Source organism: Cynara cardunculus (assembly GCF_001531365.2).
Source record: "Cynara cardunculus var. scolymus isolate 2C chromosome LG 1, CcrdV1, whole genome shotgun sequence".
NCBI lineage: Eukaryota > Viridiplantae > Streptophyta > Magnoliopsida > Asterales > Asteraceae > Cynara > Cynara cardunculus.
In genome coordinates this window covers 28,314,799-28,327,193 of record NC_037528.1, presented here as the reverse complement: position 1 = coordinate 28,327,193, position 12,395 = coordinate 28,314,799, and the positions used below count along the sequence as shown (strand labels likewise).

At 33.5% G+C, this 12,395-nt stretch overlaps 1 long non-coding RNA gene across 1 annotated transcript; it reads left to right on the top strand.

The window, feature by feature from the left end:
* The first annotated feature begins 6,684 nt into the window (after positions 1 to 6,684).
* On the top strand, positions 6,685 to 8,814 carry LOC112502413. Its single transcript, XR_003067688.1, has 3 exons — positions 6,685 to 6,851; positions 8,235 to 8,438; positions 8,526 to 8,814. It is a non-coding gene; the product is annotated as an uncharacterized LOC112502413 (long non-coding RNA).
* Positions 8,815 to 12,395: the final 3,581 nt, after the last annotated feature.

Here is a 12,395-nt window from a genome sequence, read left to right as displayed (position 1 = left end):
CTTGTCCGGATTGCTTGCAATCTTCGGCCAGCGATTTAAGTCATTCTCGTGTACCCCTTGTCCGGATTAGCATCGTCTCGTGCACCTGCATTGCTCAAAACCAGAAAGCTTTGGATGAAGAGAAGAAGTTGTTTGCTCTTGAAAAGAGAAATACTGCCAAGAAATATGCAACTATTGCCAAAGATCTTGCAGAAAAGAAAAAAATGGCTCGACATTGCTTCTGAGAATGAAAAAAACAGCTCAGATGAAGAGAGACGAGAGTTTGATAAAGAAAAAAAGATGTTTGAGAAGCTAAAGAAGGAGTTAGAAGGTAAGCTTCTGGATACTACCAAGAAATTGTCTGATCTTTAAGATAGAACTTGAAACTGAACTTAAAGAGAAGTATGATTTAGTTGCTGATGAAAGAGACCAGCTTTTAAAGAAAGTTAAAGAATTTTCAAGTGCTCAAAGCTCAACTCGTTCTCCTTCACAATGTAAAAGAAGCTTTTATGACTGTTCTAAATCTAACAGTTATTCAAGCAGTCCTAAATCAACTGTTTCTAAGAACTATTCTCATTCTTCTAATCAGTACTATCAAGGATATGTCATTGGATCACCCAATTATTCTTCTAAAGTTAAAAGTGTTTGGGTAAATAAAGCTGAATATGTTTCGTCTCGTAATTCTGTTGTTACTAACAATGTTCTTCCTTGTGTTGAGAGATCTACTAATGATCTGATAAATCTTAGCAAGAGAAGGATCATGTGCTTCACATGCAAAACCACTGATTTTGTGAACATGAGGAGATACAATAGGTGGATTGGAGACAACAGATATCAGAAGAGCTGGAAGAATCATAACAGGTCTGATAATAACTGGTATGAATCCTATTGCATATATGATCAACCTGTTAAAAGTGCGAAAAATAAAACATCTAATAAGAATAGATGGTTTGGCAGTTACCACATCCTACAGCCTGATACTAACAAAGAATGACCCAAGTTCGTCTGGGTACCAAAATCCATTTGATCTGATTTTGCAGGTGTGTCATTATTGCACTGATCAGAAAATCATGGTTATGATGCACAAATTTAGGGGGAGTTTGTAATCTGTCCAAATGAGGTTTCTAAACACTCAGTTTAGGACCCGTGCTTAAATGAATATGGCTTCTGAACAACTCAGTTCAGAACCCGTGCTAAAAATGTTTTTATTTTTGTTTATTTTGAGCTAAAATGACTCATTACTTAAATCTATTTTCTAGGGGAAGTCTCTAGAAATTTTAATAAAAGTTTTTGGAAAGTGAATTGTTTTATGAAAAAGAGTACATTTTCTGAGCAGGTATTTCCTGAGATTTACTTGCGTAATTTCTCATTGAACATAATTCCAAAACCTGTTATTATCACGTCTCTTATATAAAATCTTTTTCGGTGATAATACACTCGTTTGTAATCAAAGATTGTTTTTCTGATATTTTTTTACCTTGATTGATATACATTTCATGATTTTTTTATCAGAATCTGTAAACTTGTTATTACAGATCTTCATTCATTTCTCTTATATTTTGAATAATCTAATTTTAATACTTCACTCCTTGATTGTTTGTGCTTAAATGTCATATTTTTCTTGATCAATTTTATCTGATCATTATGCTTCATTGCAATAATGTTTTGATCAAATGTTTGTGATCATTTTAGCATACACTGTTAATTTTTAGAAGGGACTGAGTGCTTAACAGAAATACCTCACTAGAATGTCAGAACCGACAGACCTACCCATGAGGACAACCATATCTGAGTGAACTTAAACTCAAAAAGGGTTTGTGTGCAGAGCTTAAAATGAAAAAGAGAGGGGTAGTTGTTGTGAGCCAAAAAAAATGATGAGAGTTGTGTCAGGATTAAAAGATCAAAAGAATCTTGTTCTAAACTTTTAAATTTCGGACATACCATGTAATCTATTAGTTCGCAATTCTTTCGAGACTAATATTGAAATAGTCAAAGCCCAAGCCAATTCTTGTCACAACACCACCAGCTACTCATTTATCTCTTAACAAATAAGTGTTTCAATAACACTTGGGGCATGCAGCTCAGAATCTATCAGTTTCTCATTCGAAGAAAGTTGATATTGAAAAATAAGGATATATGTCCCTCCTTCAAGTCTTTTTTTATCACTAATTGAGTCAGATAAATTTGTGTAGTCCACACGGTTTATTTTTTTGAGCCTAAACAGAAGCATACGTTGCTTTATTTTTCTACACTGCACAACTTTTGCAATTTATATGTTATTTTGCTGAAACATTCATAGATATACTTTTTATAAGATATCAATGATTGAATGGAAGACCTGGTGAGATGAACCTCAAAAAGTCTCATATATGAAGTACATCTGTTGTACTGAGTATATTTGTTATATTCATAGGCCAATCTTTTTATAAGATTGAAAACAATTTCATTAGTTTAAATTGGTTGTTATTTTTCCATCCTCTTAATCTGAGAAGATTATAAAAGTGGATTTGAAAAGATCTACTTACAATTTTATGAATTGACGGCTCTTGCTGAAGATTTCATTCATTCTAATGTATGATGTTAATGATTCTCATTTTACCATAAGGGGAAGTATGAAATAATGAATGAAATAATCAATTCTGAATGATATAAGGCGAGTATGATATAATATAAAAATCAAGAGGGAGTAACATCAACGGGGAGTATGAGATAAATATTAAGAACCGGCAAAAGACTCAAAGGAGTGTGACTGAAGATTATTACTGAAAATGATTCATGTGCTACATTGTTTGAGAGACGTTGAATGTGAAGATCTCATATTTACAAAAGTTTACTGATAAAGATTTCTTAACGAAGAGAATGTTTAATTTTGGGAGAGAATGTTTGTGAACTTTTAACTGAAGAAATTCATTTATGGGAAAAATGTTAGTGTTTTGTTATCTGAAGAAGATTCTTTGAAGATCATATCTTGAAGATCATTTCTGAAGATTGTTGCTGATATTGTTCTTTATTGTAAAAAGAGAAGATTGTTGTTGTTCTATATTCGAGGGGGAGAATGTTAGAAGATTTTCTCAACCAAAAGATCGTCTGAAGATCATAAAGCTGAGATTGTTAGAAGATTGTTTTTGAAGATTTCAAAAAAAGTCATAAAGAGCTTAAAGCGTCAAAGTTCAAACGAGATTCAAAGTGCGCAAATTCTTTCAAGCCTGAATACAAAGGGGGAAAATGTTAGGACTGAATTTTAGTGAAAAATTGTATTCATCTTGAAAGTTTATAATTGTCAATAATTGTATAGTTAGCGTGTTTGACTTTGTAAGTAATGTTGACTTTGACTAGAAGGGTTTATAGTTTGACCCTATATATACTTTTGTCTTGTAGTGAAGTAGAGTAGAAGAGCTTATTGTAAACATTACGTTCATTTGAGAGATATATAGAAGTGTTGACCAGATTGACTTTTCCTCTCAAGTTCTTCATAGTGTTCTTACTGTTAAATATGAATCTGCCATTGATTCTATGAAGATATATGAAGATTGATCATTTTGTGGACAAACAGAAACATAAAAAGCAAGTGGAATAAAAGAAGAAGATGGGAGATCAGCTAAAGAATCTTCAGAGATCAAAGTTAAAGGTGAGCTTTTCATTTCTCTGGAATCTTTGATGAGATTCCTCTTCAGTTGACGAGACTACTCATGATTAAGCAGTATCGCAAAAAGAGAACTTAGAGAGAGGGATGACATACCATTGGACATTTTGAGACACATAGAATATGTATCCCAAGATTCTGGCAAACATTCCAGAAACTTTGTCAAAAGTTTCAGAATTAGAATATTCCCTGCCAACAGTCCTCAAGTCGATAAGAAGACAATTAAAACATTGATGTACTTCAGACAATGTTTCATTCTTTCCACAAAGAAAACTTTCGTATTATCTTACTAGATTAATCTTCCTCGACTCTTGTACTTGGGAAGTACCTTCATATTGAACAAAAAGAGTGTCCCACATGGATTTCGAGGTTCTAAGTTTCATAACAGAATGATAAACGTCGCCAAGAAGAGACATGGTTATTATAGATCTCACTCGAGTATCTATAGCCACTTTCTTCTTGTCTTCACCACTCCATCGATGAGGGACCTTTGGAATCTGCCGTTCAGGAATTGCGGCAGTCGTAGCTGTTTCAGGAATAGCAAGAGATATAGCATATGAAACATAAGGTCCATTCTATATATAGTGTGGAATCTCAGGATCCACACCCTCCAAAAAGAGAGACATCTGATTTTTCCAGAGACTGAAGTTGTCTCTTATAAATCGGGGAGGTTTGGCAAAAGAGCCATTATCATGAAAGTTTGTGTTAGTGTTTTGTAAAAGCCATTTGTAAAGCAGTAAATTATCTAGAGAAAGAAGAGATAATAAAATGCAGATGAACAACTAAACAAGACGAGAAGAAAACACTGCTTTGATACCACTTGTTGGTCCCAACCGGATCTACAAGAGTTAAGAGGCGAAAAATTTGTAGAAAAGGAGGGGGGGATGAATAAAAACACAGAAAACTTTCATTTTTAAAAATATATATTGATATAGAAAGATCAATACAGATTTTTATAGATTGTTTGCGGAAATAGAAAAGGTAAAGATAACTTATCAAAAACAATCTTGGATTACACACAAATACACTTAGCAAATATAAGAAATTTGTCGAATAAGATAAAGACAGAAAAGTGTTCTTCTTGGGTAAGAACGTTAGAATTTCAGAGAAATTCTAATTTGCTTGAAGATAAGCATATGTGTTCTTTTGTGTGTTGTAGATGTAGTGCCTGAGGAGAACACTCAACTATTTATACCCATTGCATTAAATACAATTCAGAAGGGTTAGAACACACATCAAGCTTTTAGAGGAAAGCTTTTCATTTGCAACAGTGAATAGTACTATTGTTTATTCATGAACAGACAACCTTTCATGGAGTTGGTGGGCACTAGAGTCGACTAGTCGGCTCTGTGCAGTACTATACTCTTGAAAGGGTATGAGTTTGTCATTTGTGTATGGAAGGACAAGACAAACAATCATGCATGGCAAGCTTCATTTTATCATTGAATGCCGGAATAACACTGGAGGTCTCTTCAACATTCACTGAGGCTTGTGTAGTCTTCACACGTACGTTGACCAGATTGTAATCACTGAATACCACTTCAGATCACGAACGCGCCAGTCACTAATCTTCAATTTCAGTCTTCGACATTCACTGAAGGTTCTTGGGTGTGATTTTTGTCTTCTTGAAGTATCGTTGTCGCTGTAGGATTACAGTGCATGTTTCAACGATCACTAAACAGACTCAGTGATGGTCGCTGAAACTGAAAAGACATAAACATAATACTTCGAAAGGTAAAAGGGATTATCATCAAATCAATGAGAGAGAGGATCAACAGAAATGAAGATTTAATTTGTTCTATAGCAATGTTAGAATTACTTGCATTGTAACTGAAATTGTCTAAAAGATGGGATTTACATGTGCAATTGTGTGGTAAATTTTGTGATGCAGATCGATTGGTAGCAAGTAGTCTATGATTATTATATGTATTTATATTCAAATCAATGAACTCACTTTGCAATCTTGGCAAGATTTATCTGTTGTCAATGAACTCACTTTGTAGTTAAATATATTTATTTAACAGATTTTGTTATATAAAAATATTGAAGATTCAGGGAAGAATTACATGTGATGGCTTGTTGTTGTTTTGAATTAGGAATTAGGCAAAATCGGGTTAAGAATTGAATTAAATAAGTTGAGTTTTAAGACATCACTCTTTGGCTTTCGGTGCTCCCAAATGCTAGCAATAATATATGAAGTTGTAATTTGTTTGGTGATGCATATGATCTAAAGTTATCATTTGATAAAATCTCAAATCCCTCCAATTTCAAATCCTTCTACAAAATCTAAATCGCTCAAAAACATTCCATCAAACCAAATGGACCATTAGTGTTTACTTTTGTCGTTCGACAAACTTTTAATGACAAGGTTGATCTTGATCAGTTTTGAAAACAATATGCGGAGACATGCCATCAAATATAACAGGGTATCAAATTATGTCTCATTTGAAAGAATACTCCAAATATATTTTGGGTACACATTTTTTGTTTGTAAAATTAGATTATGTATGATCTAATTTTCAATCATTATGAATAAAAATCGACTTGAAATAAGAATGGCTCAAAACCCAAAAAGTTGATTTAAATCACCACATCTTTAATGCTTGTAGCTTTTTTTTTTTTTTTTTTGATATCTTGCCTTAGAAAGGATTTGGAAAATTGAATTATATTCTTTCCACTTATAACTACAATTACAAAGGGGTTTGTTATTATACACATTCCATATAAAAGATCTGTTTTTATACGAATGATTGCAGAAGCGACTAACACCAACATTTCGCATAAATGATTATTTGAATTTACTGTAAATACAAATTTTTTAAGCTTTATAATATCTTAAAAAATTTGATATTTCAAAGTTGAATAAATTTTAATGAACTTTTACATGCTACCCCGATACAAGAGTAAACAACTAATCTATGCTTCTGTATAAAAGCATATTAAAAAAATTGAGGTAAATTCTTAAATCTATCGATTACCAATTTAACCGCTTAAGGTACAACTCCATCAATGCCCTCTCACAGATCACAACCCTATTATTAACAATGTCAAACGCAAATTCCCAAAACAGTGGTTATCGCTCAGAGGTGCAAGATCACGATTTAGCTTATTCAGGACGACGATTCATACTCTCAGAGATGCAGGGGGGTTTTTTATATGTGGTCCTATCCGTCTTCTCATACGATTCATCTCACTCCTCTCCACGATTGAAAACCAAGACACAAATCAAGTAGATATTTTAGGGTTTTCTATTTGATTTTCTTCGATCCCTTCTCGAAGGTTTTCTCTCCCATTTTGGGTTTGATTTTGTTCGTTGCAAACACATCGATTCACCATTTTCTGATTTTATCCTATTTTTGTGCATCGATTCACCGTGGCTTGGTTTGATATTGTAATCTATTTTACATCTTCAATTTTTGTTTACATGTATTTGAACAGATACATTCTGTTGCACTCAATTTACTCGAGTCTTTATTGCACTCAAATTACTCCAATTATTCTGTAGAGGTAATATTAGTTTGCACTTCAACAACAGTCTTTTGGGCATTTCTGGTCACACCTTATACATATAAAATAGTCATGCAAACGTGAATATTGCTACGAACATGTTCTGCATGTTTAACCAATATTTTTCAAGTAACACAACATGGTTATCAAAATCCCACTCATATCTTGGTCCAATCTCTCTACAAAAAATACAATAATGTGTCAAAACCCGACTCGTATCTCTTGCATATGGATATGTATCACTGTGTGTTCAGTCGGTGGTTATCGTTCAACTGTTGTTTTCGAAAACTTCCTTCATATTTGAAGTTTGTACTGACAGTATCACTGTCATCATATGCATTTTCCTGTTTCACATCGATATATCCTCCTGTTTTTAGAATCTGCATCATTTTTAGAATCTACGTCGATGTATTCTTGGATTCTGGTTCTTCATGGCTCCATCTCAGTTTAGGTTTTATCGATCGCATACTCTTAATTTTGATCATCTTCATCATTTTCTATATATCCTGTCTTCCCCAAATGGTTATGCATTCTGTTTTTTGTTGTTCAATACAATCTTCAATCACTGACCAGCAGATGTTAGCAATTCTGTAACCTTTCTCTAGAAGGATTTATCTATGACCCTTGTATGATTTTGTTGTCTGATTATTTCCACTTGACAATCTCTTGGCAATTAGATACTTTGGCCATAAAGAATGGTGGACAAATTTAAACATTGTATATTTTAGGATAAAAGCAATATCTTGGTGGTTAGGACCTAAATGTGCACATTGCTATGTGATTAGGATTACGACAGGGTTTTTAAACTAGAGCTTTAATCATTAAATTAAAATCTATTTGGGTATGTATGGTCTTCTTCTTTTCTTGATTCAATGGTGTAGGATTTTTTATTTAGATCAAGTGATGTGATATTTAAATATGTTCTTTGCATAGATGAACTGAATCATAAACAAGTGTTGGAGTCATTGTTGAGGTGTTAGAGTGCCTAAATTATTGGATTAGCTATCCTTAAGTTATTTTGTTTATGCATTACGATTTGAAATGTTAGTCAAAAATATGTTGAATACTGTAGCATGTGAGCCTAAATTTGTAACCTTTTGTGTAGAATCACAGTTTCGATAATGTGACTGTACGGCCATTCTCGAATAATACATTTAGAAGAGTGAACATAAGCTGTTGTGGCTGGAACTTGTGTGGATATGGGAGTCCTCTACATAGATATGGCCTATAATTATATGCTTTTCAATGGATTGTTGAAGTCAATGGGAAACCAACTCCTTGTTTATATGCCTTTGTTGATGTAACAAAGGTACGTCTTACTAAAGCAAAATCAAGGTGTGATTCTACAAAAAAATTAGTATTTATAAATAATCCTGAAACTTGATTTGCATTTCAGGAAATAGAATACGAAGAACTTGTTCATGTGAAGACAGTACACAGCAACGCGAAGCCACAAGTGCTGACACTGAAACAGGACTTGCTCTACTCACGTACTTGGGAAATGAGGTTTGATCCCGAAACTGCAATGTCACAGCGCAAGATGACGAATAAAGCATTATGAGGTGTATATATACACACAGAGAAAGGATCACAATGATATATTTAGGTCATCAGTGTTGTATTAGATTAAGAGCTGATGACACGAATGATTCAAGAACCAGTATCTCTGTTCCTGAAGTTTCATGTTGTAGGTAGATTAAAACATGTAGCAGCATTGAAGTTTTTAAAAAAAATTACTTTCATTGGTAACTTTCTGCATAATGGTTTCACCTGTCGTGCACCATTTGTTGTTGCACAAGGTACAAGCTACACATGTAATGCACTGGATATAGATCGGGGAATTACCGCTTCTATGCTCTCTACGGAAACAGTCTATTTTCTATTCAAGGCAGGCGTACAGTCTACGGATACAGAGACCCTATTATGTATGAAATTTACTAGATTTGTTTGGTTTGGTTTTGATTTTGATTTGCAGTACAATGCTTGTAAATGGAGATCTAAAAATCCAATATCCATTTCAATATCTACTTCACATCTCACCTGTTTTTATGTTCATATAGCGAATGCAAAACAACAAAAGAAAGAAGAGCAAGACGAAAGCCTACAAAAGGTGTCCATGTCTAAAAGAGAAAACAGCAAAAAGGAAAACATGAAAATTGTTTCATTCGTTATACAAATATGTTCCTTGTTCACATTTTCACAACATATCAAAAAGACGAAACTTGACCACATATTCTAATTCATTTGATATATTTCATTTCAGTTTCGGTCTACCAAATGCATCAGATACTATCTTATATGCATTGAGCTCTCGTTGTCCACAGTAATTACTGATGGGAGGCAGATTAGATTGTTCATATGTTGACAATATGGTTTGATGAATATTGCTATGGTTACTTATTGTGGTATTTCATATCAAAATTGGAGTAAATGGGGTTTGGTTTCAAATTGGTGGTTGCTTATTCATGGAAATTGGTGGTTGCTTATTCATGGAAATGGGTATTTTAGGTCTTTGGCAGATTCAACATCTTTCATTTTTTCCTTTCCTTTGTCTGAAGATTTCATCGATGAAGAATTACCAGATTTCATTGGGGACTTGATGTGACAGCAGTCAAATTCGAAATCCCAAGTTAGCTATTATTAAGATTATATTAGTATTATTGAAGTTATTTTATAGATTAGGAGTTAGTTAGATTAATTTAGTTGAGAAATTTTAAGAATTTCYGRTAGTTGCTTAGAAAGTCCGGTTCCGGTCCGAAATTATCCGAAATGTCCTATACAGTACCAATTGCTCTAATTTATACCCAATTTATATAAAACACTAAGATTTAGTGTTTTAAATATAAAACCTTTCTATTTAAATAAATTTAGTCATCGTGGGCTTTTAAAGTGAAGAAAAATGTCAAAATAAAAAAATCGGGCTTTTGTGCATTTTGGGCTTTCCTTTTTATAAAAAAAAATTATGTGTGAGGGTGGGCTTGGGCCCTTATGGCTGGCCTTTTTTCCCCCATTTCCCTCCCTTGGCCACATATAAATACATTTGTTTCTTCATTATTTTCATTTCTCCATTCAAAAATTCAAAACTCTCTCATCTCTCTCTCCCTAGAAAACCCGAGAGTCACATTGAAGATCCTTTACTCCACCCTCTCTATTCCAGCCGATTTTCACTCCAATCTTCATCATCAAGGCAAATTTTTGAAGTTTCAATCATAATCTCGTACAACACCCAAGGTAATACCTTCATTCCTTTTTCATTTTCTTGTATGTTTTGGGAGAAAAATTCATTTTCTTGCATTCTTCATCATYTATTTCATGGGTTTCGAAAATCTTGAGTTTCAAGGTGAGATTATACACCAAAAACATKTAAAAVTKTTTATTTGATGGTGGTAATCCATGACCCAAATGATATAACTCAAAGATATAGGAAGAAATCATGATTTTATGTGGTTTATTTCATGAAAACTTAATTTTTGGTGCTGACAGATTMTSTGTATGTGCMCAAAATCGTCCATATCTTTTAAATGGCTTGTTCAAACGTTATGAGKTTYCCTTTAAAMGTWTRTTTACTGAGTTGGGGTTGCATTGCATTTGGTCTCACTMAMAATCATTGAGTTTTGACCCCCCAAATGCTCAAAACATTATATCTACGCATATGAGATTTTCCAGTAGGTAAATCCTACTTTGAATGGTCATAACTTTCTGKTTAACCATCCAAAATTGTTGATTTTTCTTCTAGATGTTAGTTTATTGAGATAGCGTTCAAATACCACCGAWTTCACTCAAAATGGTGGTGATTTGAGGTTTCATTTTCYTAAATTAAGATGAACATGCAATCTGTCCGATTTTGACAGATTCGTATATGTGTGTTACATCGACCATATCTGTCTCATAACTCAATGAAAAAGGATGAATATTCTTTTGAGAGTTATCTTTATGGATTTTCTGTTGTATTCAAGTGGAATCACATAAAATTATGGAGTTTTGATCTCCAAAAACCTTAAAATCTATAGGTGTGTAAAATGTAAAACCACCAGTAGGTAACCTTTACTTTGTATATTAATATCTTTCTACTTATTTGTCCTTAATGTATGATTCTTCTTCAAAAACTTTTTTTTTATGAGTTAGGGTTCATTTGAATCCAGTCTCACTCTAAAATACGATGTTTTGGGGCATGAACCGATTTTTATAAGTTAGGTGTGCAATCTGTCAATTGATGGCAGATGTGTGCATGTGACTTTAAGGTGTCATATCTTCCTCTCAACTCATCCAAAATGAGTGATTCTTAGYTTAAAAGTTTCGTATAAGTGTTAGGTTTCCAATCCAACTTGAATCTTTGCAGAACACCCAGTAGAACTACTCTGTTTATGAGTATTTTACTAACTTGGTGCAATCTGCCATTTCAGTTRTGATAAGTTGCATTGCATGATTTATTTGAAGYATCATCTCTTACCMAATCTTCATGAAATTTGGTCACGATGGCTATAACTCCGTTCTATAAACCATATAARAAGATAGTAACTTAWCTCATTTTTTAAGTCTCTTTATTGGATCATTTTTGTAACCTAAGTTTCTGTCCAGAATCTGAAATTCTGGATTTGGATAAATATTGTAAAAATTGATATTTTATGGGATTATAGCAACATTTCCGGTATGAATTAACCCCCTTTAATGAGCATATGGACATTATGTATATTTGGACTATGGACAATTATTTGGAACAAAAGTGGACAATTATGGACTTAGGATTTARTAAACCCCATAGATAGAGTTGATTCAATAAGTAATGATTTTGGTTATTCCTATTAATAGGGAACCGTTGATTTAGCCCRGTAATCGGATCGCATTGCTTTATCTTCAAAGCTCTATATCGAAAGGTGAGTTTCACGACCCTTTTTACCAATTTCTCGTTTTGGGGTGAAAAGCATGATTGAAATCGTTTGATAGATTTATATCGTTATATAAATCTTGTTATAAGCATTTAAATTGTACACACTATTGATATGTTGAGTAAAGTCCCTGTTTACACTACTATTAACTCTTTTGAGCCTATGATTCTTGCGGATAGCGCTATTTGGTTGTCATACCCACCTTGTTGCCGTTGAGTAGGGGTGYACTTGGTCATTAAATTTGCTCTACCCATGTGACACGAAGCGGTCACCTCTGAGGTAGTCYGTTAGGAGTGCTACCCATGTGGCACGAAGTGGTCACCGCTGAGGTAGTTCGGCATGAGTTCTACACATGTAGGGTTCGAGTCCTCACTGCTGAA